At 37.6% G+C, this 26,287-nt stretch overlaps 2 long non-coding RNA genes across 2 annotated transcripts in view; both read right to left on the bottom strand.

The window, feature by feature from the left end:
- LOC146690153 (uncharacterized) overlaps positions 1 to 26,287 on the bottom strand; it is a 147,173-nt gene that overhangs the window by 103,662 nt on the left and 17,224 nt on the right. The gene's annotated exons all lie outside the window — the stretch shown is intronic.
- LOC146690154 (uncharacterized) lies at positions 17,070 to 24,783 on the bottom strand. Its single transcript, XR_014915620.1, has 2 exons — positions 24,361 to 24,783; positions 17,070 to 24,231 (listed from the first exon to the last, which is right to left on the bottom strand). It is a non-coding gene; the product is annotated as an uncharacterized LOC146690154 (long non-coding RNA).

Here is a 26,287-nt window from a genome sequence, read left to right as displayed (position 1 = left end):
AATACTTGATACTATAAATGCTTGATGGTAGTTCTTCGTATCAGGGCTTCCACAGCTGGGTATTAGAGACCAGCATGTTCTCACATTAGAACAGATAGCTCTGGTTTGGTTTTCTCTGCTTCATACGTGAAATCATCACTTTAAAATGCTTTTTTGTATTTATTCATATCATCCCTGTTAGATGATTTGAAACATGTGACAAAAAAAGCATGAACAAAATAAATCTGCAAGGAAGAAAGACTTTTCCCAGCACTGTACCTCAGACAAAATGAACTCACTTTAGTCTAAAGAGGGCAACATTTAATTGCAGAGTCTCAAATGGCCTTAACATGTGTAATAAAAACAATAATTACTACAGAAATGCTTTGATAAGCCTTTAAAATTAAAATTAGACATAAATGGCCTATTAAACTTCAGGGACATTTTTAGGGACACTCAGAGATCTAGTGGGGGGGGGGGGCTTTACTTCTTATAAATCCTAAATGTGTTTTTGCCCATGAGCAAATGGCAAGATATCACAGAAAGCCAAACTATTGTATATAAATTGCTAAACATGTTACACAATCCCAATTTCATATTGCTTCAGTTACAATCACTGTTTACTTACCAGCAAAGGCAAAACCAAGCTTCTAGTTCACTCTGTGTAACAAAAGACAAAGAGCAAAAATACAGGATCAGAAAACTCAAATCAGCATCAATACTGCATCACTCTCTGTTGTCAAAAAGATTCACTAAACTTCTTTGTTTACTACAGCTGGAATACAAACAACAACTCTCCTCTGTTTTCTTTGGTCTACCTCTCATTTAAGATTGCAATAACACTCATACATGAAAAACTGCACGATGTATATTTTTAAGGCTTTAATATTTGAGGTGGTCTGCATTCAAATTCTACTTCCTAAAATATTACCAACTGCACATAGTATTAAATATGCTGTTATTTTAAAATAAATATCTATATACCATATTAATAATAATAATATACTGACATATTTTATTAATGTGAAGGTGGGCTGTTGTTTATTTCATTAATTTTCCACAAAGTGAGAATTTAAACTGTGCTGCAGATTTAGGTTGGCACAAACAAGCCTTGTTAAACAGTTCTTAAAAATTAAAGTCTACAAATTAGGAGTTCTTATTATTCTTGGGCTATGTCCACATGTACACAGGTACTTTTGAAAATGGACATTTTTCTATCCGTTTGCACCTTTCGTCCACACTTAAACGGCGTTTTCGGTCACTGAAAAACTAAAAACGCTTGCCAGGATATTTTTGAAAACTCCGTTTTTGCATTTATGTGTGGACAGGGACACGGAGAAAACGTAGCGCCTTTTTTGCCGTCACACTGTGCGCCACGTTATTGTTTCAGTGAAATGCATTTCTACAATACGGTTACTGTTAATTGTTCTCTCTGCAGTGTTTAAATGCTTACATATACACATACAGTTACTGTCCCCCCACACATATGACCCTGTTCTGCTTTTATGCCCCATCTTTGTTTGCCATTTCCCACCGAGGCTTCTAGACTTCTGATTGGCCAACATTTCTACACGGTTAGGAATATATCGCCACCTGCTGCTTTGGTATGTTCCTAGCAGAGTTTTCCTTCATTTCTGCATTCATGTGTGGACGGGATTGTTTTTTAAAATGAAAACGTAAAGTCTCAGTTTTCAAAAATACCCGTGTATGTAGGGACATAGCCTATGTTTAATCCTCAGTTTCTCCCCCCCTCCTTTCTCTTAATTAATCCACAAGACCTGCACACACGCGACTCTTTTTCTCCCGTGTTCGGTCAGAGGCGGTAAAATGGCTCCTTTGATCTTGCCGACAGCTGACACTGAATCTAAGATGGCGGTTCGTTAAAAACTTTACAGCATAAAGAATGAGGCTGTTTTAACCAACTGATTTGTGAAGAGAACTAACTGCACCTTATGTAACAGACTGACAAACACGAACACACCAAATGTAATTAATAAAACAACACAATAACCGTGGTTTACCGTCAAATCTTCATTTCACACTGGGCTCATAAGAACGCTAGTCGTTAGCATTGGGTTGTTAGCTTTAGCTCATCAAACACTGCTTTTACATACAAAAATGACAACTTTTCACTAAAAAGCAACCATTGTGTTACTTTAACATGAGTTATACCTCGGCTGGCTTTATAAATCACTAACAAGAACTTGTTACATCGCGCAAACAGAGTATAGACATTTAGAAGAGGAGAGGACAAGCAGAGGAGCAGCACTCACCCAGAGCGGACTCAACGAAGTGTGCAGAAAGGCGGATGTCCGGCAGTCAGGTAAAAGATGAGGCGTTCACGGGTCATAGGAAATTCCAGTATTACACACAATGGGCATTGTAAACATAAAAAATGTAGGTGATTTTTAAATATTTTATACAATATCTATTTGCTAAAAACTAGCAGAACTTTAATTCTATAAGTTAAATAAATATTATTAGAAGGCTCTTCTCCTGAACACCCACACCAAATAGCTGGTGATAGAGTTCACCAGACCTAAAAAAACAAACAAAAAAGACAACCAGTCCAGGACAGTCTGCAAAGATGTTTTAAAGACAATATATATATATATATATATATATATATATATATATATAAACCTTATCCAGTAAGGATTCCCCTCAAACAAATGACCATAATTTCCTAACCGTAAGGGCTTGAACGGTCATTCTTAATTCTTACACCGTTTTGTTCAGAAGAGAAGAAATGTATAGAAATAGTATGATTAAGCATAAATACTACATTTAGCAGAAATACTATATTAAGCAGAAATCCTATAAAAAGCAGAAATAGTAAATTAAGCACAAATCTTATGAAATAGCAGAAATAGTATGATTTAGCACAATAGTAATAACTTAAACAGACAAAATGGAAAAGCAAAATGGACAGCTGAAAAAATGCTGAACATGCTGAGGGTCCGTCAAATATACTTGTTAAATGAAAAAAATCAGCAAAAAAAAATATAATAGCCACACAATCACAAATATGTACACATAAGGAAACACACATGCACAGAGAGACACACACACAAGATCCAATTCAGTCGGCCAGTCTAAATATATTGAATTTGAATCTTAGAATGAGATCATCCCATTAAAGAAGCTTTCTCTCTCTCTCTCTCTCTCTCTCTCTCTCTCTCTCTCTGTCACACACACACACACACACACACACACACACACACACACACACACACAGGGAGAGAGAAGCAAGTTTTCAGTCAAGCAGCCTGTGAGCTGCTGAATTTGAATCCACCAATCAGAGAGGCTGTGTACTTTTTCCCAGCAAAACAGGTGCACGCAGCACAGAGAGACACAGGATTATTGCAGTCTATTTCTCATAGTGAGGACTCCCCTCAAACAAATGACCATAGTTTCCTAACCGTAGGGGCTAGAGCGTTCATTCTTACACCGTTTTGTTCAGAAAAGATGGGGGAATCTTCAAGTGTTGACAATTTATCATTAAAATAGGAATTATTGAAGATATTTGACTTGTAATAGACCATAACTGAATAGAGGTGAAGCAAAAACTGCTTTGACTTGTCCTCAGCTGGCTGGGAAGCCATGGAGGCCTCAATATGCAATTTGTATGTCTCTGATATGTAAATTTGAATATTACAGTTCTCACAGAGGATTGACTCCCTGGGGACCTGCCACAAATATATAGAAATACTATGATTACCCAGAAATACTACATTTAGAAGAAATACTATGTTTTAGCACAAATACTCTGGTTTTGCACAAATATTATAACATAGCAGAAATACAATTCTATAGCAGAAATGCTATATTTAGAAAGAAAAATATAATATAGTAGAAATAGTATGATTTAGCAGAAATACTACAATATGGCATAATAAAAATGATTTAGAACAAATACTATGATTGAGCAGAAGTACTAAGATGTAGTAAAAGTACTTTGATTTAACAGAAATACAATTATGGAGGAGTAATACTTTAAAATGGGAGAAATATTGATACACACACACATACATACACAGAGCCTAAAGGGAAGAGTATTTGTGCCATGGAGTCTTAACAAGAATGTGAGGTCCATATTAGAAAAGCTGGTAAAATCATAAAAGTTTGCAGAATTGTAATAAATGATGAATATGAATTACTGGTCTGTGACAGTGTATTAATTTGTAGTGAAAAAAACATGTTGACCAAGGTGGAATCGAACCCACGATCTTTGGCTTGCAGACCCGTGTCATTACCAACTGCGCCACTGGGAAAGAGAGGAGCCACTTTGAAAAACAGGCTCATAAGGAGTCAGAATTAGATCGCGGTGAGAGACGAAATACGCCGTTTTTTGGAGTTACAAAACGTTGTGTAACTCAAAAAATAGGTGGACTAGAAGCATAATTATTGCACTGGGTGAATCAGCGGACTTTGGTGTACTTTGACTGCTATTTACATTGCTCTATGTACATCCGTCACTGAGATATGACGAGAGAGGAAACGGAAGACCTCAGATATGATTGGCTGGCTGGGAGGCCGTGCAGGCCGTGATCTGTATATTTGAATGTCTGAGTCCTCACAGAGGATTGGCTGCCTGGGGACCTGGCAGAAATATATAGAAATAGTATGATTAAGCATAAATACTACATTTAGCAGAAATACTATATTAAGCACAAATCCTATAAAAAGCAGAAATAGTATATTAAGCACAAATCCTATAAAAAGCAGAAATACTATATTAAGCACAAATCCTATAAAAAGCAGAAATAGTATATTAAGCACAAATCCTATAAAAAGCAGAAATACTATATTAAGCACAAATCTTATAAAATAGCAGAAATAGTATGATTTAGCACAATAGTAATAACTTAAACAGAAAAATTGGAAAAGCAAAATGGGCAGCTGAAAAAATGCTGAACGTGCTGAAGGTCTCTCAACTATACTTGTTAAATGAAAAAAATCAGCAAAAAAATCTATAACAGCCACACAATCACAAATATCTACACATAAGGAAACACACATGCACAGAGAGACACACACACAAGATCAAATTCAGTCACCCAGTCTAAATATATTGAATTTGAATCTTACAATGAGATCATCCCATTAAAAGGCCTTCTCTCTCTCTCTCTCTCTCTCTCTCTCTCTCTCTCCCTGTCACACACAGACACACACACACACACACACACACACACACACACACACACACACACACACACAGGGAGAGAGAAGTAAGTTTCTAGGTCAGCCTGGGAGCTGCTGAATTTGAATCCACCAATCAGAGAGGCTGTGCACTTTTCCCCACCAAAACGGGTGCTTCTGTTTACACACGCAGCACAGAGAGAGACACTGGATTATTGCAGTCTATTTCTCATAGTGACGACTCCCCTCAAACAAATGACCATAATTTCCTAACCGTAGGGGCTAGAACGGTCATTCTTACACCGTTTTGTTCAGAAGAGATGGGGGAATCTTCAAGAGTTGACAATTTATCATTAAAATATGAATTTTTAGAGATATATGACATGGATGACTTGTTGACTTAGAAGCCACGAATTCCCCAATATGCAAATTTGAATGTCTGAGGCCACATATATGATTGGCTGGCTGGGAAGCTGTGCAGGCCCTGATTTGTGGATTTGAATTCCTCAGCCCTCAGATATGATTGGCTGGCTTAGAAGCCATGAAGGCCCCAATATGCAAATTTGAATGCCTCAGGACACTTATATGATTGGCTGGGAAACCGTGCAGGCCCTGATTTGAAAATTTGAATGTCTCAGTCCTCACAGAGGATTGGCTGCCTGGGGACCTGCCAGAAATATATAGAAATAGTATGATTAAGCATAAATACTACATTTAGTAGAAATACTATGTTTTAGCACAAATACTATAAAAAGCAGAAATACTATAATTTAGCAGAAATACCATATTAAGCACAAATCATATAAAAAGCAGAAATACTATATTAAGCACAAATTCTATAAAAAGCAGAAATACTATATTAAGCACAAATCCTATTAAAAGCAGAAATACTATATTAAGCACAAATCTTATGAAATAGCAGAAACAGTATGATTTAGCACAATAGTAATAAGTTAAACAGAAAAATTGGAAAAGCAAAATGGACAGCTGAAAAAATGCTGAACATGCTGAGGGTCCCTCAAATATACTTGTTAAATGAAAAAATCAGCAAAAAAATGCACAGGGAGAGAGAAGTAAGTTTCTAGGTCAGCCTGGGAGCTGCTGAATTTGAATCCACCAATCAGAGAGCCTGTGTACTTTTTCCCGCCAAAACAGGTGCATCTTTTTACACACGCAGCAGAGAGAGGCACAGGATTATTGCAGCCTATTTCTCATAGTGAGGACTCCCCTCAAACAAATGACCATAATTTCCAAACCGTAGGGGCTAGAGCGGTCATTCTTACACCGTTTTGTTCAGAAGAGATGGGGGAATCTTCCAGTGTTAACAATTTATCATTAAAATGTGAATTTTTAGAGATATACGACATGGATGACTTGTTGACTTAGAAGCCACGAATTCCCCCAATATGCAAATTTGAATGCCTGAGGCCACATATATGATTGGCTGCCTGGGAAGCCGTGCAGGCCCTGATTTGTGGATTTGAATTCCTCAGCCCTCAGATATGATTGGCTGGCTTAGAAGCCATGAAGGCCCCAATATGCAAATTTGAATGCCTCAGGACACATATATGATTGGCTGGGAAACCGTGCAGGCCCTGATTTGAAAATTTGAATGTCTAAGTCCTCACAGAGGATTGGCTGCCTGGGGACCTGGCAGAAATATATAGAAATACTATGATTAAGCATAAATACTACATTTAGTAGAAATACTATGTTTGAGCAAAAATCCTATAAAAAGCAGAAATACTATATTAGGCACAAATCCCATAAAAAGCAGAAATAGCATGATTAAGCATAAATACTACATTTAGTAGAAATACTATGTTTTAGCACAAATAGTATAAAAAGCAGAAATACTGTAATTTAGCAGAAATACTGTAATTTAGCAGAAATACTATATTAGGCACAAATCTTATAAAATAGCAGAAATAGTATGATTTAGCACAATAGTAATAAGTTAAACAGAAAAATTGGAAAAGCAAAATGGACAGCTGAAAAAATGCTGAACATGCTGAGGGTCCCTCAAATATACTTGTTAAATGAAAAAAATCAGCAAAAAAATGCACAGGGAGAGAGAAGTTAGTTTCTAGGTCAGCCTGGGAGCTGCTGAATTTGAATCCACCAATCAGAGAGCCTGTGTACTTTTTCCCGCCAAAACATGTGCCTCTTTTTACACACGCAGCACAGAGAGGCACAGGATTATTGCAGCCTATTTCTCATAGTGAGGACTCCCCTCAAACAAATGACCATAATTTCCAAACCGTAGGGGCTAGAGCGGTCATTCTTACACCGTTTTGTTCAGAAGAGATGGGGGAATCTTCCAGTGTTTACAATTTATCATTAAAATATGAATTATTAAAGATATTTGACTTCTAATGCACCATAACTGAGTAGAGCGAAGCAAAAACTGCCTTGACTTGCCCTCAAACAACGCTTTGTGACTTAAAATCTATTTGGAGTATCGATATCATTCTTTCACCGTAAGAGACAGCAGGCTTTGGTGAACAATCATGGAAATTTTCAGGTCTCTGTGGAAATCCAACAAAAAGTTATGACGAGAGAAAAAAGTGGTTCATTTCCACAGTTTGAAATCTGAAGAAATCTGAGCGAAGGACGAATTTCCTACCCTCAAACAAGTCCAACTCATTTCAGAACGGTAATAGGTGAGAAAGAAATTCTTGAATTGTGAGCGTCAGGGGTGTCTGAAGTTATTCGGGGACAAGCCTCATGTCTTAACTTTGCTTCGTTAAGGAGATATGACGATTCGAATATGCCTCTCATTACAGAAATCCAGCGGTGATTTTGAACAAGCTCTCCATTCACTTTATATGGAGAGTTTTCTGACATTGTGTTGGTCTGAGGAGATTTGCGAAAATTCTATAAATCCCACAACAATGATAGTGACATTTCCTGAAAGCCAGCAAAAATACCTACGTTTTGATGTATAATTTGTGGAAGTTGAGTGAAAATTGAGCAAGTAGCAAACAGTTGTTCGGACATGAAGAGAAGACTGCAAAACCTTCAGTGACACACTGGAAGCCAAGAGCATAGCAACCATAACAACACATGTATTTTGTGAAAAATCACAATTTTGCAACTCAAAACTTTAAGAGGCATAAAAGTAAAACAGTAGAAGATTTGAAAAAGCTGAATCATACCTGAATAGCCCAATAATTTGTGAACATTTTAAAATTTGAATGGTTGTTCTAGGTGAAAATATGAGGAAGTAGTTAAGTTTCAAAAACAAGCAAATTTTAGCAGAATTGCAGAAGTTTCCCATTCATTTCAATGGGACAAATTAAAGGAAAAAAGCTTAATATTTTAAAAAGTATAATAGTTAAAAATAGCAAAAATCGTAGCAGGAAAGAGCAAAAATAGCAGAATAGTTTAAAATTTGAACGGTGAAAATCGGCTGAAAATTGTGGAAGTAGTTTAACGGCGAAAAGTGTACGGAAGCAACTAGAATAATAATAATAATAATAATAATAATAAAGAATAAAGAGAAACAGGAACTCAATAGTGTGGATGCTTAAAGCATCCACACAATAATAAAGATTAGAATAACAATACTGTGAATGCTTTTCAAGCATTCACACTAATTAGAAGAACAATACTGTGAATGCTTTTCAAGCATTCACACTAACTAGAAAGTGCATTTTCTGAAGAAACTGCAGTGTGAATGCTTGAATCTGAATGTATGCACTGAAATGAATTAATTGCTGAATTTTGAGTTAAAAATATTGAATGAGATTAAAAAAAAACAAAAAAAAAAAAGAATTTAACCTGAAAACAAAGGTGCTGAACTGCTAAAAGCTGAAGGTTACACAGAAGAAGGAGTTGGAAAAAAACTGAAAATGTTTTAAATGTAAATTAGAAAACCCTAAGAAATGAGAAAAGAACATTTAGAGTCAGAAAACATCTGAATGAATATTAAAAGGTCATATTCTTTGAATCACTGAATGACTCAAATGTGATCCCTCCACTTTGATCCACACAGTTTAAAAAGTTTAAATGCCTGAGCTTTGAAAGATACGGTGTTGGAAAGAGAACAATAATGGCGACAATTTGAGGGTAAAATGATGGCTGTAACACTGTGGACACAGCAGCAGTTGAAAGAGAAGTGTTTAAGATGAATCTTGGCAGAGTGGCAGGCAGAGCTCGTTAAGCAGGCAGGTGTGAGCCTGGTTGCTATAGTGACCGCACCCAATGGCTCCATACACACGTACACAGACATGCGCCTCACTTTTGCTGCTTAAAATGAACAGAAAAGTCAGGCCGAAACAAATCGTTCCCAAATGAAAAGTAAAAGTCGTACTGACAAAATTCTTTCACCGTGAGCGACAGCCATGTCTAGTCTACTGAATTCTCAGTTTTCATGCCTGTGGAATTTATTATATGGACGTGGTGACAGTGGAAAGACACCATGCTCTTCTGATTTTCAAAAGAACCTTCTGAGCCATTTTAACATTAGAGTCTATGGAAGAGTTGGAGGGAGGAGGCTGTGCATTGGTGACATTTATGAAAGAACCATAACACCTAGGACAATAGTAAACACATTGGATGAAAGAGGACAGCCATGGCTACGTTTTGAGGGTAAAATGGTGGCTGTAGAGCAAACGCTGTGGACACAGCAGCAGTTTTAAAAAATATTTTAAGATTAATTTTTTTGCTCCTCTCACTCTAGCAGTTGAGCTCTCTCACTCTAGCCCCAACATTCCGTCCCATACACACCCATTATAAACTCTGAAACGGGTGAAAAAACATCATGAAACTTAAACTGGAACTGAAGAAAAAGTATAATAGATATTGAAAAGATAAATACAAGTTGAATAGTTGAATGTCTTGTCTTCATTTTAAAGTTTGAATGGTGGCTCTATGTGAACGTATGTTGAAGTAGTAAGAGTTTAAAAATGAGTAAGTTGAATGAGAATTTGAAGGGTCTCCCCATTGAAATACATGGGAAATTTTTGTTGAATAAAGTTGAATAAAATTAAAAATATAAATGTTAAAAATGAGAAAAATAGAAGCAATGTTGTCCAAAATAATAGGAATCTAACGGTGTTTGAATGGTTTTTCTAAGTTGAACGGTTTTGAAGGAGTAGGCTTTCAAAAAACGTACGGAAAAATAAAATATAATAATAACTAGAAAGTGCATTTTCTGAAGAAACTGCAGTGTGAATGCTTGAATCTGAATGTATGCACTGAAATGAATTAATTACTGAATTTAAGTTAAAAATCTTGAATGAGATAAAAAAAAAAAAACCCGAATTTAACCTGAAAACAAAAGTGCTGAACTGCTAAAAGCTGAAGGTTACACAGAAGAAGAAGTTGGAAAAAAGCTGAAAATGTTTTAATTGTAAATTAGAAAAACCTAAGAAATGAGAAAAGAACATTTAGAGTCAGAAAACATCTGAAAAAATATTAAAAGGTCATATTCTTTGAATCACTGAATGACTAAAATGTGATCCCTCCACTTGGACCCACACAGTTTAAAAAGTTTACATCTCTGAGCTTTGAAAGACAAGATGTTGGAAAAAGAACAACGATGGCGACGTTTTGAGGGTAAAATGATGGCTTTAACACTGTGGACACAGCAGCAGTTGAAAGAGAAGTGTTTAAGATGAATCTTGGCAGAGTGAGAGAGAGAGCTCGTTAAGCAGGCAGGTGTGAGCCTGGTTGCTATAGTGACCGCACCCAATGGCTCCATACACACGTACACAGACATGCGCCTCACTTTTGCTGCTTAAAATGAACAGAAAAGTCAGGCCGAAACAAATCGCTCCCAAATGAAAAGTAAAAGTCGTATTGACAAAATTCTTTCACCGTGAGCGACAGCAATGTCTAGTCTACCTAATTCTCAGTTTTCATGCCTGTGGAGCTTATTATATGGACGTGGTGACAGTGGAAAGACACCATGCTCTTCTGATTTTCAAACGAACCTTCTGAGCCATTTTAACATTAGAGTCTATGGAAGAGTTGGAGGGAGGAGGCTGTGCATTGGTGACATTTATGAAAGAACCATAACACCTAATACAATAGTAAACACATTGGATGAAAGAGGACAGCCATGGCTACGTTTTGAGGGTAAAATCATACCTGTAGAGCAAACGCTGCGGACACAGCAGCAGTTTTAAAAAAGATTTTAAGATTAATTTTTTTGCTCCTCTCACTCTAGCAGTTGAGCTGCCTCACTCTAGCCCCAACATTCCGTCCCATACACACCCATTATAAACTCTGAAACGGGTGAAAAAACATCATGAAACTTAAACTGGAACTGAAGAAAAAGTATAATAGATATTGAAAAGATAAATACAAGTTGAATAGTTGAATGTCTTGTCTTCGTTTTAAAGTTTGAATGGTGGCTCTATGTCAATGTATGTGGAAGTAGTAAGAGTTTAAAAATGAGTAAGTTGAATGAGGATTTGAAGGGTCTCCCCATTGAAATACATTATAAATTTTTGTTGAATAAAGTTGAATAAAATTAAAAATATAAATGTTAAAAATATGAAAAATAGAAGCAGTGTTGTCCAAAAGAATAGGAATCTAACGGTGTTTGAATGGTTTTTCTAAGTTGAACGGTTTTGAAGTTATAGGATTACAAAAAACGTACGGAATAGATAAAATATAATAATAATAATAATAATAAAGATTAGAATAACAATACTGTGAATGCTTTTCAAGCATTCACACTAATAAAGATTAGAATAACAATACTGTGAATGCTTTTCAAGCATTCACACTAACTAGAAAGTGCATTTTCTGAAGAAACTGCAGTGTGAATGCTTGAATCTGAATGTATGCACTGAAATGAATTAATTGCTGAATTTTGAGTTAAAAATATTGAATGAGATTAAAAAAAAACAAAAAAAAAAACGAATTTAACCTGAAAACAAAGGTGCTGAACTGCTAAAAGCTGAAGGTTACACAGAAGAAGGAGTTGGAAAAAAACTGAAAATGTTTTAAATGTAAATTAGAAAACCCTAAGAAATGAGAAAAGAACATTTAGAGTCAGAAAACATCTGAATGAATATTAAAAGGTCATATTCTTTGAATCACTGAATGACTCAAATGTGATCCCTCCACTTTGATCCACACAGTTTAAAAAGTTTAAATGCCTGAGCTTTGAAAGATACAGTGTTGGAAAGAGAACAATAATGGCGACAATTTGAGGGTAAAATGATGGCTGTAACACTGTGGACACAGCAGCAGTTGAAAGAGAAGTGCTTAAGATGAATCTTGGTACAGTGGCAGGCAGAGCTCGTTAAGCAGGCAGGTGTGAGCCTGGTTGCTATAGTGACCGCACCCAATGGCTCCATACACACGTACACAGACATGCGCCTCACTTTTGCTGCTTAAAATGAACAGAAAAGTCAGGCCGAAACAAATCGTTCCCAAATGAAAAGTAAAAGTCGTATTGACAAAATTCTTTCACCGTGAGCGACAGCAGCTTCTAGTCTACTGAATTCTCAGTTTTCACGCCTGTGGAGTTTATTATATGGACGTGGTGACAGTGGAAAGACACCATGCTCTTCTGATTTTCAAACGAACCTTCTGAGCCATTTTAACATTAGAGTCTATGGAAGAGTTGGAGGGAGGAGGCTGTGCATTGGTGACATTTATGAAAGAACCATAACACCTAGTACAATAGTAAACACATTGGATGAAAGAGGACAGCCATGGCTACGTTTTGAGGGTAAAATCATACCTGTAGAGCAAACGCTGCGGACACAGCAGCAGTTTTAAAAAAGATTTTAAGATTAATTTTGTTGCTCCTCTCACTCTAGCAGTTGAGCTGCCTCACTCTAGCCCCAACATTCCGTCCCATACACACCCATTATAAACTCTGAAACGGGTGAAAAAACATCATGAAACTTAAACTGGAACTGAAGAAAAAGTATAATAGATATTGAAAAGATAAATACAAGTTGAATAGTTGAATGTCTTGTCTTCGTTTTAAAGTTTGAATGGTGGCTCTATGTCAATGTATGTGGAAGTAGATACAGTTTAAAGAGGAGGAAGTTGAATGAGAATTTGAAGGGTCTCCCCATTGAAATACATTATAAATTTTTGTTGAAAAAAGTTGAATAAAATTAAAAATATAAATGTTAAAAATGAGAAAAATAGAAGCAATGTTGTCCAAAAGAATAGGAATCTAACGGTGTTTGAATGGTTTTTCTAAGTTGAACGGTTTTGAAGGAGTAGGCTTTCAAAAAACGTACGGAATAGATAATAATAAAATAGAATAATAATAATAAAGATTCGAATAACAATACTGTGAATGCTTTTCAAGCATTCACACTAATAATAATAAAGATTAGAAGAACAATACTGTGAATGCTTTTCAAGCATTCACACTAACTAGAAAGTGCATTTTCTGAAGAAACTGCAGTGTGAATGCTTGAATCTGAATGTATGCATTGAAATGAAATAATTACTGAATTTAAGTTAAAAATTTTGAATGAGATAAAAAAAATAAAACCCGAATTTAACCTGAAAACAAAAGTGCTGAACTGCTAAAAGCTGAAGGTTACACAGAAGAAGAAGTTGGAAAAAAGCTGAAAATGTTTTAATTGTAAATTAGAAAAACCTAAGAAATGAGAAAAGAACATTTAGAGTCAGAAAACATCTGAAAGAATATTAAAAGGTCATATTCTTTGAATCACTGAATGACTAAAATGTGATCCCTCCACTTGGACCCACACAGTTTAAAAAGTTTACATCTCTGAGCTTTGAAAGACAAGATGTTGGAAAAAGAACAACGATGGCGACGTTTTGAGGGTAAAATGATGGCTTTAACACTGTGGACACAGCAGCAGTTGAAAGAGAAGTGTTTAAGATGAATCTTGGTACAGTGGCAGAGAGAGCTCGTTAAGCAGGCAGGTGTGAGCCTGGTTGCTATAGTGACCGCACCCAATGGCTCCATACACACGGACACAGACATGCACCTCACTTTTGCTGCTTAAAATGAACAGAAAAGTCAGGCCGAAACAAATCGTTCCCAAATGAAAAGTAAAAGTCGTATTGACAAAATTCTTTCACTGTGAGCGACAGCAATGTCTAGTCTACCAAATTCTCAGTTTTCATGTCTGTGGAGTTTATTATATGGACGTGGTGACAGTGGAAAGACACCATGCTCTTCTGATTTTCAAACGAACCTTCTGAGCCATTTTAACATTAGAGTCTATGGAAGAGTTGGAGGGAGGAGGCTGTGCATTGGTGACATTTATGAAAGAACCATAACACCTAGTACAATAGTAAACACATTGGATGAAAGAGGACAGCCATGGCTACGTTTTGAGGGTAAAATCATACCTGTAGAGCAAACGCTGCAGACACAGCAGCAGTTTTAAAAAAGATTTTAAGATTATTATTTTTGCTCCTCTCACTCTAGCAGTTGAGCTGCCTCACTCTAGCCCCAACATTCCGTCCCATACACACCCATTATAAACTCTGAAACGGGTGAAAAAACATCATGAAACTTAAACTGGAACTGAAGAAAAAGTATAATAGATATTGAAAAGATAAATACAAGTTGAATAGTTGAATGTCTTGTCTTCGTTTTAAAGTTTGAATGGTGGCTCTATGTGAACGTATGTTGAAGTAGTAAGAGTTTAAAAATGAGTAAGTTGAATGAGAATTTGAAGGGTCTCCCCATTGAAATACATGGGAAATTTTTGTTGAATAAAGTTGAATAAAATTAAAAATATAAATGTTAAAAATGAGAAAAATACAAGCAATCATGTCCAAAAGAATAGGAATCTAACGATGTTTGAATGGTTTTTCTAAGTTGAACGGTTTTGAAGGAGTAGGCTTTCAAAAAACGTACGGAATAGATAAAATATAATAACTAGAAAGTGCATTTTCTGAAGAAACTGCAGTGTGAATGCTTGAATCTGAATGTATGCACTGAAATGAATTAATTGCTGAATTTTGAGTTAAAAATGTTGAATGATAAAAAAAAAACCCCGAATTTAACGTGAAAACAAAGGTGCTGAACTGCTAAAAGCTGAAGGTTACACAGAAGAAGAAGTTGGAAAAAAGCTGAAAATGTTTTAATTGTAAATTAGAAAAACCTAAGAAATGAGAAAAGAACATTTAGAGTCAGAAAACATCTGAAAGAATATTAAAAGGTCATATTCTTTGAATCACTGAATGACTAAAATGTGATCCCTCCACTTGGATCCACACAGTTTAAAAAGTTTACATCTCTGAGCTTTGAAAGACAAGATGTTGGAAAGAGAACAACGATGGCGACGTTTTGAGGGTAAAATGATGGCTTTAACACTGTGGACACAGCAGCAGTTGAAAGAGAAGTGTTTAAGATGGATCTTGGTACAGTGGCAGGCAGAGCTCGTTAAGCAGGCAGGTGTGAGCCTGGTTGCTATAGTGACTGCACCCAAGGGCTCCATACACACGACACAGACATGCACCTCACTTTTGCTGCTTAAAATGAACAGAAAAGTCAGGCCCAAACAAATCGTTCCCAAATGAAAAGTAAAAGTCATATTGACAAAATTCTTTCACCGTGAGCGACAGCAATGTCTAGTCTACCTAATTCTCAGTTTTCATGCCTGTGGAGCTTATTATATGGACGTGGTGACAGTGGAAAGACACCATGCTCTTCTGATTTTCAAACGAACCTTCTGAGCCATTTTAACATTAGAGTCTATGGAAGAGTTGGAGGGAGGAGGCTGTGCATTGGTGACATTTATGAAAGAACCATAACACCTAGTACAATAGTAAACACATTGGATGAAAGAGGACAGCCATGGCTACGTTTTGAGGGTAAAATCATACCTGTAGAGCAAACGCTGTGGACACAGCAGCAGTTTTAAAAAAGATTTTAAGATTAATTTTTTTGCTCCTCTCACTCTAGCAGTTGAGCTGTCTCACTCTAGCCCCAACATTCCGTCCCATACACACCCATTATAAACTCTGAAACGGGTGAAAAAACATCATGAAACTTAAACTGGAACTGAAGAAAAAGTATAATAGATATTGAAAAGATAAATACAAGTTGAATAGTTGAATGTCTTGTCTTCGTTTTAAAGTTTGAATGGTGGCTCTATGTCAATGTATGTGGAAGTAGTAAGAGTTTAAAAATGAGTAAGTTGAATGAGGATTTGAAGGGTCTCCCCATTGAAATACATTATAAATTTTTGTTGAATAAAGTTGAATAAAATTAAAAATATAAATGTTAAAAATATGAAAAATAGAAGCAGTGTTGTCCAAAAGAATAGGAATCTAACGGTGTTTGAATGGTTTTTCTAAGTTGAACGGTTTTGAAGTTATAGGATTACAAAAAACGTACGGAATACAGAATAAAATATAATAATAATAACTAGAAAGTGCATTTTCTGAAGAAACTGCAGTGTGAATGCTTGAATCTGAATGTATGCACTGAAATGAATTAATTACTGAATTTAAGTTAAAAATCTTGAATGAGATAAAAAAAAACAAACCCGAATTTAACCTGAAAACAAAAGTGCTGAACTGCTAAAAGCTGAAGGTTACACAGAAGAAGAAGTTGGAAAAAAGCTGAAAATGTTTTAAATGTAAATTAGAAAACCCTAAGAAATGAGAAAAGAACATTTAGAGTCAGAAAACATCTGAAAGAATATTAAAAGGTCATATTCTTTGAATCACTGAATGACTAAAATGTGATCCCTCCACTTGGACCCACACAGTTTAAAAAGTTTACATCTCTGAGCTTTGAAAGACAAGATGTTGGAAAAAGAACAACGATGGCGACGTTTTGAGGGTAAAATGATGGCTGTAACACTGTGGAGACAGCAGCTGAAGGATATAAAAAAACAACAACAGCAATAGAATAATATTAAACACAAAGTGAACCCGTCTTCCTTCATTAAATAGGTTCTTTTAGATGTTAAGGAGGAATTGACTTAACCAGGCTGGCGGAGAATGAAGACAACCGGACACCTGCAGCAGATGGGGAATCAGTGAACTTTTATTGAGACAGAGACAATCTCTCAACACAGCTCACATCAGGAGATTCCTAATATTTTCTGTGAGGATGGGTATATATTCTCTAAAACTTACAGGAGGGGGTTGTGAGGAAAGTGCTGCATTAGCAGAAAAACAACTCCATAAAAGGAAAGCGGCCTTGGGTGTTCTAGCCTCTTCGCTTGCAGATATCTTCCACCTGCAGGATGAGGCGATCGCTTCTTATCGCTCTCAAGGCCAAAGTCGTGAGCACACAGTTGCACAGTAACTTTAAAGCTGTGAGCACATTTTTATTACACAGTTGCACAGTAACTTTAAAGCTGAACAATATTTAAAGCTGAATAATGTTTGATCAGATTATATTTTCTTCAAATCCCCCTTTTGACCCATCTTAAATGGGTCAACACACAAAAATAAGTAACATTCAAAGGAACACAGAGACGTGTCGAAGCCTGGCTCGAAAAACTCCTCGGGTCTTATCATTTGTCTTTATCTGTCATTGCAGATGAGGAGAAAAGAGTCCAGGCACCACCCTGCCCAGGGGTCGGCTGCAAGCAGTCTCGGTTCCCGATGAAAGCAGTAACAGCTGTCCTGCACAAAAGGATACAACGAGTCAGTGCAACCAGGGTAGTGACACAAAATTAACAGTTCCTGTAACCTAGCAACCAAAAAGCATAAGTAATGATAAAAATGTGGAGAGTGCAGAGTATACTATAATACTGAGAGATATAAACGTGAAAATGTGAAAGAATAAATCAATCGTAAAATAAACCCAGAACGGTAACTGCTAAGGACATTCAAAAGTGAATATGGTAAAACGTGAGGAAGGGGTGTGGAAAAAAAAAAAACAATTTATATCCAGTGGTGGGAGTACACATTCGCTCAGGCTTAAGTCCGGAGACCCTGAGAACATCGCTTAACCCTCACAACCCGACCAGACACAGTTCAACCAGATATATCCTTCAAGAGGAAGTGGGTGAGGGAAACAATTAATAACAAGTCTAATACAAAACACCACAGAGAAACAACCATTCTAGAAGCATTTAAACAAGAGAAAGACGATAATGTTCGTCACCCTCACGATCAGAGTTTTCATCATCCGTTGGCGAGGAGGTAACCGTGTCTCGTTTCTTTCTAAATGGATCGGGCGTGGGCAAAACTGGAGAGGAAGTGGTGGGCAAGACCCTAGGGGCTACATTTGTCAGATTGGGACTGTCAGAAGGGGGCGAAGCTTTTGAACTTGAAGGTGTCAGAAGTGTCGGGGGCCCTTCACAGATCAGGATTATGCCAATGGGAATGAGACCCAGGGCCAGGAAGCAAACAAAGACGCAACATCTTTGCCTGCCTGTCATTTCAGGGGGAAAGGGCCAAGACATGTTTACTTAGCTTGGATGTCGTCTAATAGAGGATGATGGGGCACAGAAAGGTGGTCCAGTTCCCCCCACCTCGCCAAGGGCGTGTTCTAGGAGTTAAAGAGCAACAACCTGCAATCTGTACCAAAAAATCTTCATAGTCCCACCGGAAAATCATAAGAGTAATAAACGATTCAGCTCAACAGACAAGTATCATGTTCAGGTTTCTCCAATCATTAAATCACTATTATTGCCACAATTTGCTTTATTCACCCTTTGGGCAATGTTATTCCAAGAGAGAGAGAGAGAGAGAGAGAGAGAGAGAGAGAGAGAGAGAGAGAGAGCGAGAGCCCCTAATGGCCAGTTAGTGGGCTCTAGGTCAAACTGTCCCCAAATTTGTTATTTGTTATTATTACTTGTTTTCATGTCACTTGTCTGTTTTCTACTGCACCCCTCTCACCAAAGCAAAGCAAACATTAGCAGCACATTGACCGTAGTCAGGCATCCTCATTCCATAGGTGCTATAAAACATTTCCTGTAAAAGAATCACAGTTTTCAAGACAGGGTGTGTCTCCCCCAACACTCTCACCAGAATACAGTGTAATAGCATCCCCAACTCCTAACCCATAAACACCGTTTCTTCATACATCCGCCCAGAAATCCTGTAATAGAAAAACATTAAAACTGTAACCCTGTAGGGAAGAAAATGTAAATGGTAACGCTGCGCAGTTACCTCTGTAAGCAACACAAGACACAAAAATGGCATTTACAGGTTCACTCATCCTCGAATATTTTGTCATCCTTCTACTCCTGTAAAAGAAACCCACATAAATTCATCCACCCTTTTATCCTATCTAGGTGGAGGTGGTTAACCTTGAGTCATGGTCAAGTCTTGTCATCTTTTACCAGTCAGTCCGTTTGTTTTTATTCCCAGTCTTTCATCCATTCATCCGTTCTTTGCTGACAGTGAAACCTGTCGTCGCATCTAGTTTCCACACTCAGCAAAATGACGTCATCTCAAAAAGAAACAAGAACTTGAGTTTGGATTACCTCGCTGAATCCTTTTTTAAACAGGGACTCTCGTTTCTAATTGTCCCCACAAGTGTTTCCTCCAGAACCCATTTCAATGCGGAGAAACTCACTTACAACAATTTTCTCGCCGACGTGTAATGCTTGTAATTTCCGATGTGCAGATCTGCTTAAAGAAAAGATTCACAAACAAAAATCAGTAAATATAAAACAAAATAAAATGAAAAATAACAAAAACAAAATGCAGACGCCCGGGTCTTAGGACTTGTCACTGAATATTCTTCCCATCAATAAAAATACCAACCTAAACCTACACAGAGTCAAATCAACACCACCTCAACCTTTTCATATTCATAAACCTATATGTTTTGCGTTCGTGAAACAAAATTGAACCATTAAGTAAGTTGAGCTCTTGAAATGTTTTAATTCTCTTAATTCTGCCAGTTTATTTCAACACTTATTCAATGACTTTTATTCAACTGCTACTTGGTCACTCGACTTTTACCTGTTCAAATTGCCTAGGGTTCAACAAAGTCTAGATCCCCGTTATCATGAAACTTGAACGGTGTACGATGATTTACTTACAGTAATTTAGAATCATCACTCAACCTAGCTCTACTACTGGCACTGCGTGACTTTTCTCACACTGGAAACCAGAATTTAGTACAGAACTTTAATGCCTCAGGCAATCGCGTTCAAGGGCTGCCCCCCCTTCTCTTCTTCTTTGTCCGTGTGTTCCTCCTTTATTAAATCTCCATCACAATGACGTGGCGCTCTGAAATAAAACTCACACTGTTAATTCCTCGTTTTCACTCTGCACCACTGCTCAGAGTGTTTTCTTTTCTTTTTAGTGTAGAGTAAACAATTAAGTCAAGGCCTTAAGCCCCAGATATCTCGCACGGGCATCATTTTCATAACCAAACCGCTCCGGACTCTGCTCCCCAGACCACACAAATGCCCTCTGGGCTTATTATTATAGCAAATTCTGTATTTGACTTTGTTGTGTGCAGCATTGAGCCTTTGTCAGTAAAGCATTCTTCATTGCAGCAGCTGGAGCATTGTGTGTCACTTCTTAGTAAATTAAATCAACATTTTGATTTTAGTGCATGGGTATGTATCAGTTTTTACTCCCTCAACAAGTGCATAAGTGTTCATGTGTGTGTTTCCCTTCATTCTAAGTAGGCGCATGCAGAAGTGTGTGTTCGTGTGTTGGTATATGTTTGTGTTCATCACCTTCCTGTTCTGTAGTTTAGGTAAACCAGCGGCCTGACGCATGGCCTAGGGTCCTCCCCTCCTCTTTGGGTCTGTTTTCATCCGTTGTTGCAGCTGCCTGCATCTTCTCCTTGTACCTTGACCCTTTTGCTTCTGCCTTCTGCAGCTCTGCTGTTCGGCTCTTCTCAGAGGTCAGCATCCTTCTGCTCACCGTCCCTTTTCCTCCGGGCTTAATGCGCGTCTCGTCACAGCTCTGTCAGCTGACGCAGCCTGGGAATTTCCCCCGTGTAGTGAAACGGGCTTTAGGTTTAGTGCTCTCCGTCTCTGCTGCATGAGATCACTCTTTTGCAGCACTGTTGACATCCTCAAGTTGTTGTTGTGAGTCCAGCTGCTGTGGCCTTCAGGGGTCAAAGGGTCAAAGATGGTCGCGGAGAGGGCAACGATGGTAGAGGGGAGGGTAGGAGTCCAGGTCAGCTTCGGCTCTCAGAAAAAACAAAAACAAAACAAAACAGGCGAACAGGAAAATGATGTTGTGTTGGCTGTGCTGTGTTGGCTGTGTTATCCCGAGAGGGGAGAAACAACGAGATCTCGTCTCCCCCCTTTTTTTGTTTTTGTTTTTTTTTTTTTTTTTACCATATAATCAACTCATAACCCCTCAAGTTGACAGGACAACACAGGTACGTGTTAAAATTCTTAAGATCCTGTTTAGAAACCTAAAAAGGAATTTCCTATCATTCAGTAGTCATTTGTCTTAAACAATCAACAAAAACATGTCCCAAGTCGACCCTTTTAACCACTAAATTTGTCGTGTCCTCACTTAATCCTCAGACCAGTGTCTTTGTCTCTTGACGTTACGTTGTTGTCCTGCAACCCAAAGCGTTTAATTGTCAGTAATGTATAAACTATATCATTTAAAAACAGGTGTATGTTAAGTGTCGCTACTTTAACCTTGCATGTACGTGCACATGTATGTAAGCTGTTTCTTCATTGCATGTATGGGTGCGTCTGTATATGGGTTACTTTAACTTTTTCTCAAACGAGGCATTTCTCTAACACGCACATGTGTCTGTTCCTCACCCTTCTCATATCTTTCTCTGGTTGTGTGTGGTTTTATTTGTTTCAGTGATTTACCAGGAACATCTTTTCCTTTTCTCCATGTCTTCCGCCAGAGGTTAACACTGGTGAGATTCAGGGACACAGCACCCAGAGCAGTTCAGCGAGAAAAACCCGCCTCAAACTACATTCTCTCTTTTTTGTTTTACCGGGAGGGGTGAGGACAACTCTGGTGTCCAGCCGTGAATTTTAGCCAAAGCTTGGCCTGTCTTCTGCTGCCGTACTCAGGCTTCCAGGTTAAGAAAAAACACCTGTATGAAGACACTAAACATACATTTAGTATTTGTATAAACATAACTGCCTAAATCATTGAACTCTTGAGGAAGGTGTATTTCAGAATCAGAATCAAAATCAAAAACTTTATTGTCATTGTCATGAGACCGACGACATTAAGAATGGTCCCCGATCATTGCATCATCCCTAGTAATATCAAATATAAAAAAACAATAAAATTCAATCAATAAAATAGATAGAATACTTAAAATACTAAGTATTCCCACCGTCATGCTTCAGACCGTGCATGGATTAACACAAGAGTGGCATGGTGGACATTTTTGTAGTATTCAGATGTGTTATTGCAGTTGGATAACAGCTGTGTTTGAGTCTATTAGTCCTTGCTCTGATTGCCCTGTACCGTCTGCCTTAGGGCAACAGTTCGAACAGGGAGTGGCCAGGATGTGAGGTGTCTTTTATGATGTTTTGGGCCTTTTTAAAACAGTGGGCGTTGTTTGACTCTTTACTAACTTTAAAACCCCACCATAACAATTTCTCACTGACAAACTTCTATGCATCCATTTAAACATGCGAAGCCAGCACAAAATCACACACATACCCCTACAGCAAAGCTTTAACATAACCACAATGCAACTCCTCCCTTAAACGGGAGAAATCACCCTGAATCAACCAACTCTATATAAAACGTCAAACAAAGATAAACCACAAACATTTCTACACTTCTGTGTCTTCCACGCAGCACAATAGGCAGAAAAACACCGATTACTCACCGTCTACAACCAAAGAAAAACCTGCTCTTTTCACAACTCTCACAGCTAAAGTCAAAACTCTTACCCAGTGCCTCTGAAATAATAAAAATCACCAAATACTCGATTACTCTTTTCACTCGCTCCCTCTCACTCCCTTCTTCCTCATACAGCATACACGCTCGCTCCCGCGGACCCGCTCGGCCCCGCGGGCTCACTCGGCCCCCACCTTTTTCCTCTCACAGAGACAGAGAGAGAGACCCTTTTCCTTTTTTTTTTATTTCTCCAGCACACATACACACACAGAATCCCAACTGAGAGAAATAGGGAGACAAGAGAAAAGAGTTGTAGAGAGGAAGTTTTTTAGCAGGAGTTTCAGATCTAACAGATTTATACAACTTATTTACACACACCGGTAATTTATGTTCTATTTATTGATTTTAAAGGAGAATTTGGGCCAGCTGGGTTTCTGCCTCTGTTAGGCACTAACAGCTGGGGCGCTGCTTTAAAGGTGAGTCAGCACTGAAATATCCCTTCAGGTGTTACCAAGCTTCTACCAAACCGGAGTCTGGCGGGTAACCTTGCCTAGAGCTTCCTGATAGGGGTGCTAGTTGGTTGTCACCTTGTTCACACGTCTCATTCACACTTCATACATTACCTGCAGTCACTCATTACCCTCCTTATGTATGTAATAAATGTGTAAAAAAAAATTCTATGTGTGGTGTATTATTTTAACCAAAAGAGGAACCTAGTTCCTTTAATTGTGTAATCTGTGAACAACGGAGAACAAACTGTCCTGCCCAGTGTTCCACAGCAAGCATTCAGCGTGTATTTATGTGTGTCCAATATCAAACAGAACATCAAAACATCTAAAACACTAAAATCATCGGGGTTTTAAGAAGAGATCCGTTTTCTCCTATTGATCAAAGGGACCCCTCCTTTGGACTCCAACCAGTACTTCTCCTTTTTAAGTTTTAGAGGATCTTTTCTAATAAAGTCCTCTGGGCCTTCCTAACCCTTCTGTAGTTTAGAGAATATTACTAAAAAATATTCTCAAGGCCTTTAACCTTTTAATTTGTTTAGAAAGGCGTTACTAATAAACCCTTTCAAGGTCCCAGACCTGCACTGAGGTATTTATCCGACACCGGAGAGCAACCCGTCGGCTGCAACCGTGGTCAGACCTCAGTTCACTCTTATCTTTATTCACTTATTCACTTATTTCTTATTCACTTATCTCTTATTCACTTGTCTGATTCTCAACAAGCCTTAAGTAAGCCAGACAATTTTGGTTATGAATTACTAGGAGTTTGGACACTAAGTATTTTTATAATGTTCAATATAGCAGAAATAAAAGGTCTGCTTACCTTGTTTTTGTGTGCACACAGCTTTTGTCCAAACTCCGTTCACTCAGACCACTGCCGATGTCCTCCCACCCGTTCCAGTTTGGCCTGGAGCGGATCCTGTTCCGTGACGCCAATTGAAGGATATAAAAAAACAACAACAGCAATAGAATAATATTAAACACAAAGTGAACCCGTCTTCCTTCATTAAATAGGTTCTTTTAGATGTTAAGGAGGAATTGACTTAACCAGGCTGGCGGAGAATGAAGACAACCGGACACCTGCAGCAGATGGGGAATCAGTGAACTTTTATTGAGACAGAGACAATCTCTCAACACAGCTCACATCAGGAGATTCCTAATATTTTCTGTGAGGATGGGTATATATTCTCTAAAACTTACAGGAGGGGGTTGTGAGGAAAGTGCTGCATTAGCAGAAAAACAACTCCATAAAAGGAAAGCGGCCTTGGGTGTTCTAGCCTCTTCGCTTGCAGATATCTTCCACCTGCAGGATGAGGCGATCGCTTCTTATCGCTCTCAAGGCCAAAGTCGTGAGCACACAGTTGCACAGTAACTTTAAAGCTGTGAGCACATTTTTATTACACAGTTGCACAGTAACTTTAAAGCTGAACAATATTTAAAGCTGAATAATGTTTGATCAGATTATATTTTCTTCACAGCAGTTGAAAGAGAAGTGTTTCAGATGAATCTTGGCAGAGTGAGAGAGAGAGCTCGTTAAGCAGGCAGGTGTGAGCCTGGTTGCTATAGTGACCGCACCCAATGGCTCCATACACACGGACACAGACATGCACCTCACTTTTGCTGCTTAAAATGAACAGAAAAGTCAGGCCGAAACAAATCGTTCCCATATGAAAAGTACAAGTCGTATTGACGAAATTCTTTCACCGTGAGCGACAGCAATGTCTAGTCTACTGAATTCTCAGTTTTCATGCCTGTGGAGTTTATTATATGGACGTGGTGACAGTGGAAAGACACCATGCTCTTCTGATTTTCAAAAGAACCTTCTGAGCCATTTTAACATTAGAGTCTATGGAAGAGTTGGAGGGAGGAGGCTGTGCATTGGTGACATTTATGAAAGAACCATAACACCTAGGACAATAGTAAACACATTGGATGAAAGAGGACAGCGATGGCTACGTTTTGAGGGTAAAATGGTGGCTGTAGAGCAAACGCTGTGGACACAGCAGCAGTTTTAAAAAAGATTTTAAGATTAATTTTTTTGCTCCTCTCACTCTAGCAGTTGAGCTCTCTCACTCTAGCCCCAACATTCCGTCCCATACACACCCATTATAAACTCTGAAACGGGTGAAAAAACATCATGAAACTTAAACTGGAACTGAAGAAAAAGTATAATAGATATTGAAAAGATAAATACAAGTTGAATAGTTGAATGTCTTGTCTTCGTTTTAAAGTTTGAATGGTGGCTCTATGTCAATGTATGTGGAAGTAGTAAGAGTTTAAAAATGAGTAAGTTGAATGAGGATTTGAAGGGTCTCCCCATTGAAATACATTATAAATTTTTGTTGAATAAAGTTGAATAAAATTAAAAATATAAATGTTAAAAATATGAAAAATAGAAGCAGTGTTGTCCAAAAGAATAGGAATCTAACGGTGTTTGAATGGTTTTTCTAAGTTGAACGGTTTTGAAGGAGTAGGATTACAAAAAACGTACGGAATACAGAATAAAATATAATAATAATAAAGATTAGAATAACAATACTGTGAATGCTTTTCAAGCATTCACACTAATAATAATAAAGATTAGAATAACAATACTGTGAATGCTTTTCAAGCATTCACACTAACTAGAAAGTGCATTTTCTGAAGAAACTGCAGTGTGAATGCTTGAATCTGAATGTATGCACTGAAATGAATTAATTGCTGAATTTTGAGTTAAAAATATTAAATGAGATAAAAAAAAACAAAAAAAACAAAAACGAATTTAACCTGAAAACAAAGGTGCTGAACTGCTAAAAGCTGAAGGTTACACAGAAGAAGAAGTTGGAAAAAAGCTGAAAATGTTTTAATTGTAAATTAGAAAAACCTAAGAAATGAGAAAAGAACATTTAGAGTCAGAAAACATCTGAAAGAATATTAAAAGGTCATATTCTTTGAATCACTGAATGACTAAAATGTGATCCCTCCACTTGGACCCA

This window comes from Copadichromis virginalis, linkage group LG16, assembly GCF_057382275.1.
Source record: "Copadichromis virginalis isolate Kocher_CV1m ecotype Utaka linkage group LG16, C_Virginalis_male_GT1.1, whole genome shotgun sequence".
Classification (NCBI taxonomy): Eukaryota; Metazoa; Chordata; class Actinopteri; order Cichliformes; family Cichlidae; genus Copadichromis; species Copadichromis virginalis.
The sequence above is the reverse complement of the archived record's forward strand: the minus strand, read 5'-3'. Positions and strand labels throughout refer to the sequence as shown.